The 6,676-nt window shown below is 40.7% G+C and overlaps 1 pseudogene; it reads left to right on the top strand.

Annotated features, from left to right (window-relative positions):
- Positions 1-5,050: 5,050 nt before the first annotated feature.
- Positions 5,051-6,676, top strand: LOC102715136 (annotated as a pseudogene).

Below are 6,676 nucleotides of genomic sequence, written 5' to 3'. Positions count from 1 at the left end.
TCTCTTTGAACGTGTGTTAAGGGGTGTGTTAGCGAGTTGCAGTGGTGGATGCAAAAATAATTTCAGATGCCAGACAAACCTCATTATTTTAAGTGTTCACTATAATAGTCCCTCCTTCCGACGTCATTAACTTTTTTTATACACGTTTTACCGTTTGTCTTATTCAATTTTTTTTATAAATATGTAAAGATATATATATATATATATGCATAAAAGTATACTTAACAATAAATAAAATGATATGAAAATAATTAATAATTATGTAAATTTTTTGAATAAGATGAATGGTCAAACGTACGTAAAAGGTTTAACGATGTTAAATATTTAGGGATGGAGGTAGAATTGTTGTTTTCAATTCACTAGGAAAAAAACAGCAAATATGATGTCCATGCATAGCAGTGGGTGTGCATGTGCGTTTCTTATATAATAAAAAAAAAAGAGAGAAGCTATGGCAGGGATGTGACCTCCAATATATTTGGAGTATTTATTGGCGTGATTGTCTGATGTTTTCATGGAAAAAGACAAACAACATATTTATAAAGTTAAAATAATTTATGAATATAATACGTTCCTAGTGATATAAAAATCAAGGCTAAATATAAACTATGATAAAAAACCTAAAATCTACTGTAAATTTAAATTTAAAATTTTAAAATTTTATTTTATAACATAAGCGAACGTGAAAAGAGGAGACTATACGTGTCTAGATGTCTCAATTGACCAAGTTAGTGGCCTCCATTTGGGGCCAAATTGAGGTTGCTAGCTCTTTTTTGCACAGGTGAATACTTAAGTGGACATCAACTTTGACAAGTTGATGTAGCACTAGGAACTAGTACGTTATGCCATATTTGCTACTCATATACGTACCTGTTTGGATTTTTGTCACAGTTGTATGGTAGCCTGCATGAGTCAGAAATTTCAGTATACAGTTACAGTATGATGGTCACTATAGGGCCTGCTCTTTTCTGATGTTCGGTTCTGGATTTTTTATTTGTGAGCTTTATATCTTCTAAACAGTTAAAAAAACTATATAATTTTCTTTGAATTCTTTAAAAAAATCTTAAAATCTACTCTCTCCGTCCCAAAATAAATCAATATAATAATACAGCAGTAACAAACACTAAATATTGGAGACCTGTAATGGCGTCAACTCATTGATCAGGTCTAACCGCGTATGTCATCATGTGTTTACTTGACCATTATTAGCCATTACCTCTGTATATAGTGCGTACCACATCTTGCTTATCTCTAAATGGTCAGATTTCTAGCTGTTCTACATGTACCAATCAACCTTTTTTTTTTTTTGACATTATCCCGATTTAGCTTTTAAGAATGGAATATTCTGGTAGCGATAGACCATTCCGATTAAAATAATACCATATTAATATGTTGTTAAATACTACCCTCGGATTTTTATTCGACGGTGATGACTTTTATTTACATATAACTTTTCGTTTTTTGGATATCTATGGCCAATAAACCAATGATAAAACCAGCCCAAAAGAGACTATAAAGAGTAGGAATCAAAGTTTCGTCAAAACAAAACAAAGGGGCTTCATATCTTGAAACGCGGCACATGATGCGAATTGCACAACCATAAAGCCGACCAACTCCACGATGTTAAAAAAATGTACAGTACTATCATTTTTATTTTTCTTATGCTTATAAGACAAAATTTAAATATTCAATCTTAAATTTAAAGCAATCTCTAAGATTTTTTGTCATAGTTTATTTTTTAATCTTGACTTTTGGATTGCTAAGAACTATATAAAAGCTTTATATTTTTCATTTGCATGTCGTTTGACATTTTATATGAACAGGCTAAAAGATCACACCCGTAATCTCTCCGTTATTATTATTGGACATCGTTAACTTTTAAATATATATTTGATCGTTCGTCTTATTTAAAAATTTTATATAAATATGTAAAATTATAAACATAGTTAAAATTCATTTAATAAATCAAATAATAATAAAATAGTTAATAATTATATATTTTTTAACCGAAGCAAGTCCTTGACCCACATCCGAAAGACGACAACGTCGGTTTGATCGTCAACAAACCAACCTTCCTTTGTCTTCGTTGATGACCCCGCAAATGGCTGAGTCGTGATCAAATGCCGGCAAATAGAAGAAAAGGCCTCTCGGCAAGTCTAACTATGTAAACATCGTGGGAAGACAAACGATAGCATATCTAATTCTACATATTTTATAAAATATAAATATTTCTAATTTGTTTAAAAGTGATTAAGGTTGAGAAGAATAAATAACTACGATGCTTCTTAGAGCATTTTTAATCGCTTATCTAAATTTTATCATCCATGTTATTATTTGGAGGACCATCTAAAATATATTCACTATTTATATCATATACCACTCCAACAGACCATCCATATTACATCATTCATATATTTTTTATTAATATTTTGTGGTCACATCCTTTTTTTGGGTTTTTTTATTATTATTCTCTCCTCTTGTTATTGGATGTCGAGATATGAATGGAGAAGAGAGAACATACATACATATCTGAAGTTTATCTTTCCTATATAGACGATGTTTTATTTTTGCATGATGAGATAGATGACCTGTTGGAATTTTTTTTCTCATATCATCTATTTTTAGAATGGATGATCTGTTGGGTTTGTTCTTAATAAGTTAGAACGAATCGTGTGGAAGTAAGGGTAAAATGAAAAAAAATGTGAAGTTACATGTGAGATAAGTAGCATTATGTTAATAGTGCTGACAATACTTATATTTTAGAGATACCAGATGGTGCGCAAGGCAAGAGTGATTAGTACACTGTTAATTAATAACTTACTCATAGTCATGTTTATTATTTTTGTTACAGACTATATAGTCATATCTAAATTTATATGTTTTATGGAGTTATATATTTAGTATTAATTTATCTTTACATGTTTTTTAAAGTAGCTATTTAGATGACATATAATAAATAAGAGGATGTCCCGATAGTATAGAATAATTTCTCTCCCCCATTCCCCTCGCCATTTCTACCCGCTCCAATGGAGGTGGGCGTGCCATGAGCCTCCAATCTCCATGCTGCTCGTGTTTTCTTAATGAAATATCAGCTGGTTTAATTTCTAATTTTGGGGTTTTGAAAGGTTTCCGTACCTGCCCGATTTGGTTGTCGTGGCCTCGTGGACCGAAACGGACAACAACCGGGTTGCCTAAAATAGTGTGATTCAGTGCAGTGATCAGCTTATCGATCATATAATAAACGCCGTACAGACCACGTGATGGATCGTCAAAGGTGTGTGTGTGGCCCAACTTCATAGTGGGCTAAGGCAAGTGACACATAAATTCAAAAAGAAATTACCGAGAACTGATAGTTTAATTATTGAGTAATATATTAATTAACACGGTCTAAGATGGCTAGAGATGTACAACTTATCTGGTGTCCAGTGCACCAGATGAGTTGTGCATACATAGGTACTTATCACTGGACGGAATATGTGAATAGGGTTGGAAGAAAAAAACATGTGATTCGTTAGTTTATTCGTCTTATTTGTATTTGTATTTGGCATATAGAAGAAACAATCTACTTAAAATAAGTAAAAAAAAAGTTACTCAAATATAGCTTTGTGCTTAACGGTGAAACAATTGCATATGGTTGAGAAAAAAAATATTTGCTTGTTTAGGCTTAAGTTTTTATGGCCTATAAGCCAGTTGGTAAGCCCAGATAAAGGGTCGGGACGAGTCCAATTCAGGAATCACGATACCTCCTAGTTTTCTTTGTTAGATTGCATTCTTTTATGCTTAAAAACAGAAAAAAAAAAACATCTACACAGCAATTAGTCAATTTTTTTCAGAATGTCTCATAGCCAAGTGGCATCTAAGGGCCAAATAAAAAAAATGAGATCACAAGGTGTACTATAAGTAAAACGTGTGTTACTGACACATGGACCCAGAGCAGATAGAGCCCACCTATCAACGACACCTGCCACGTTGTAGTACTGTCGAAGATATTAACCCTAGTTAAGTATCGAAGGCATATATATCAAAATTCATACAAATAATGTTAAAGTAAAAAATTAATTATCTCACATAAATGTACTAAATATTAATTGTTGCATACAACATTAATATATAGGGAGACTGGGTGGGCGTAATTGACATACTATTTTCTGGTAAGATCTTTTATGTTCATCGGCATGAGGAAAAATTGAGTAAAAAGGCTAACAGACCAACACCCATGCGCCTGATAAACCCACACAAACACAATTTCGTATATAGTACAAACTTGCTATATATTTTTTTAGTTTACTGTTTTTATAGATATACTCTCTCCGTTCGATATTATAAAACTTTCTAAGTTTATCTAAATTTATTCATGTATTAATGTATATATTTTGTATATGTGTCTGGATTCAATAGTACACGTATAAATCTATATAAGATCGGAAAATTTTATAATATGAAAGGAAGGAAATATCTTTCTACTAGGATATTTTCAGCGTAGATATATTCTACTTTAAATTTGTCTCTAGGTATGTAAAGAGAAAAAAATCTATACAGCAAACACAAAGTGTGTGTATATCCTATCCTAGTGACGGTCCTCCATCTCTATCCACGCACACATGGCTCCAAACTATCTTGATGTAGATCGAGCTCCTCAAACAAAGAGAAGAGAGCCAGCCATCAACAAATATTTAGCTTCATCAATCTGATTAATTAATCCAGATTCTCCATCCCTGCCTAGTTAAACTAATCCATACTAATATGCTGGCGATGGAATTAATCAAATCAGATACACTATGGCTACCATCGTTTCGCTTTTTAGAGAAAAACGAAAACACTTTTTTTGCAAATAAATGATAATTTGTAGATAAATTTTTTATATACGTGTCTACAATGACTCAAAAGCAAAATATGTGAAACAAACCACGATGAAAAAAATTATAAAATCAAGTCTAAAATTAAATTATAAAATTCAAATTTTGGCTTATAATTAATTACAACCGTAAAAGATGGGAGCCTGTATATATTAATGACACACTCACTAGATGCTTCTGCTGCAATTTTCATGGCGATGGAGGCGGCTATGTCCGGTCACTACGGCGTCCATGTCGTGTCCCGCCGCGTCGTCCAGCCGACGAGGACGACCTCGGAGACCTGGACCTTGCACCTCACGCCGTGGGACCTTCAGATGATCACCGTCGACTACATCCAGAAAGGCGTCCTCCTGCCCAAGCCGCCCACCGGGGGCCAGATCCTCGTCGAACACCTCGCGTCGTCGCTCGCCGGCGCTCTCGCCCGCTTCTACCCCTTCGCCGGCCGACTCGCCGTCGACGAGAGCGGCGGCGACCGCGAGACCGTCTCCGTTTCTCTGCGCTGCACCGGCGAGGGCGCGGAGCTCGTCCGTGCCGTGGCGCCCGGCGTCACCGTCGCCGACGTCGCGGAGTCCCTGTACGTGCCTCGCGTCGTCTGGTCGTTCTTCCCGCTCGACGGGATGGTCGGTGCGGACGCCGTGGCTGGCGCACGCCCCGTTCTCGCCGCTCAGGTGACGGAGCTCGCCGACGGCGTGTTTGTCGCCATGTCGCTCAACCACGGCGTCGCCGACGGGACCACCTTCTGGCACCTGTTCAACACTTGGTCCGAGATCAGCCGAAGCAGCGGCGTCGACGAGGCCACCAAGATCTCCACGCCGCCGCCGGTGCTCGAGCGGTGGTTCCCTGACGCTTGCTCCGTTCCGGTCACTCTCCCCTTCGGGAAGCTGGACGACATCGTCCGGCGGTTCGAGTGCCTGCCGGTGGAGGAGTGCTTCTTCCATTTCTCCGCGGAGAGCGTCAAGCACCTCAAGGCGACGGCGAGGCCAAGGCCACGGCCACCATCTCCTCCCTCCAGTCCCTGCTCGCGCACGTGTGGCGATCTGTGTCACGCGCCAGGCGCCTCCCGCCGGAGCAGGAGACAACGTACACGGTGCTCGTCGGATGCCGGGGACGGCTCAAGCACATCCCGCAGGCCTACGCCGGCAACTCGGTGGTGCGCGCCACAGCGAAGGCTACGGCCGGCGAGATCCAGGAGAGGGGGCTGGGGTGGACGGCGTGGGTGCTGAACCGCGCCGTGGCGTCGCTCGAAGAGGAGTCCTTGGTGATGTCGGCGTCGTCGTGGCGACGGGAGCCCCGGTTCGCGTACCTGGCCGGGTGGTGGCACCCGGCGGCGGTGGTGACCGGGAACTCGCCGCGGTTCGACGCGTACGGCAAAGACTTCGGGTGGGGAAGGCCGGTGGGCGCGCGGAGCGGCGGCGCGAACAAGGTGGACGGGAGGGCGACGGTGTACGAGGGGAGAGGTGGCGGCGGCGCCATGGCCGTGGAGGTGTGCCTCGCGCCGGAGACGCTCGCGCGGCTCGTCGCGGACGCGGAGTTCGTGGGCCGGCCCGATGTCATAGCTTAGTGCTCGGTGTTTGTATGGGCCTTCTCGGCCCATAGTTATATAGGCCGCAATGGAGTTATGGGCCGACACGGGCATTCTGGCCCAACTAGCTTGCCGACGGACGGGTCGCCGGAAAGGCAGCTTCAGCTCGCCGACAGCACCACATTCCGGCGACCGGTCAGAGGTCAGGCGACACGAAGGCGTCAATGGCACGCCGCCGGCGACGTGGTTGGAGAATCGGGGGTTGTTTGGATGCAGTGAATTTTTTTAAATCTTATGTTAT

The sequence above is a fragment of the Oryza brachyantha genome, chromosome 8 (genome assembly GCF_000231095.2).
Source record: "Oryza brachyantha chromosome 8, ObraRS2, whole genome shotgun sequence".
NCBI lineage: Eukaryota > Viridiplantae > Streptophyta > Magnoliopsida > Poales > Poaceae > Oryza > Oryza brachyantha.
This window is presented reverse-complemented; position numbering and strand designations above follow the sequence as displayed.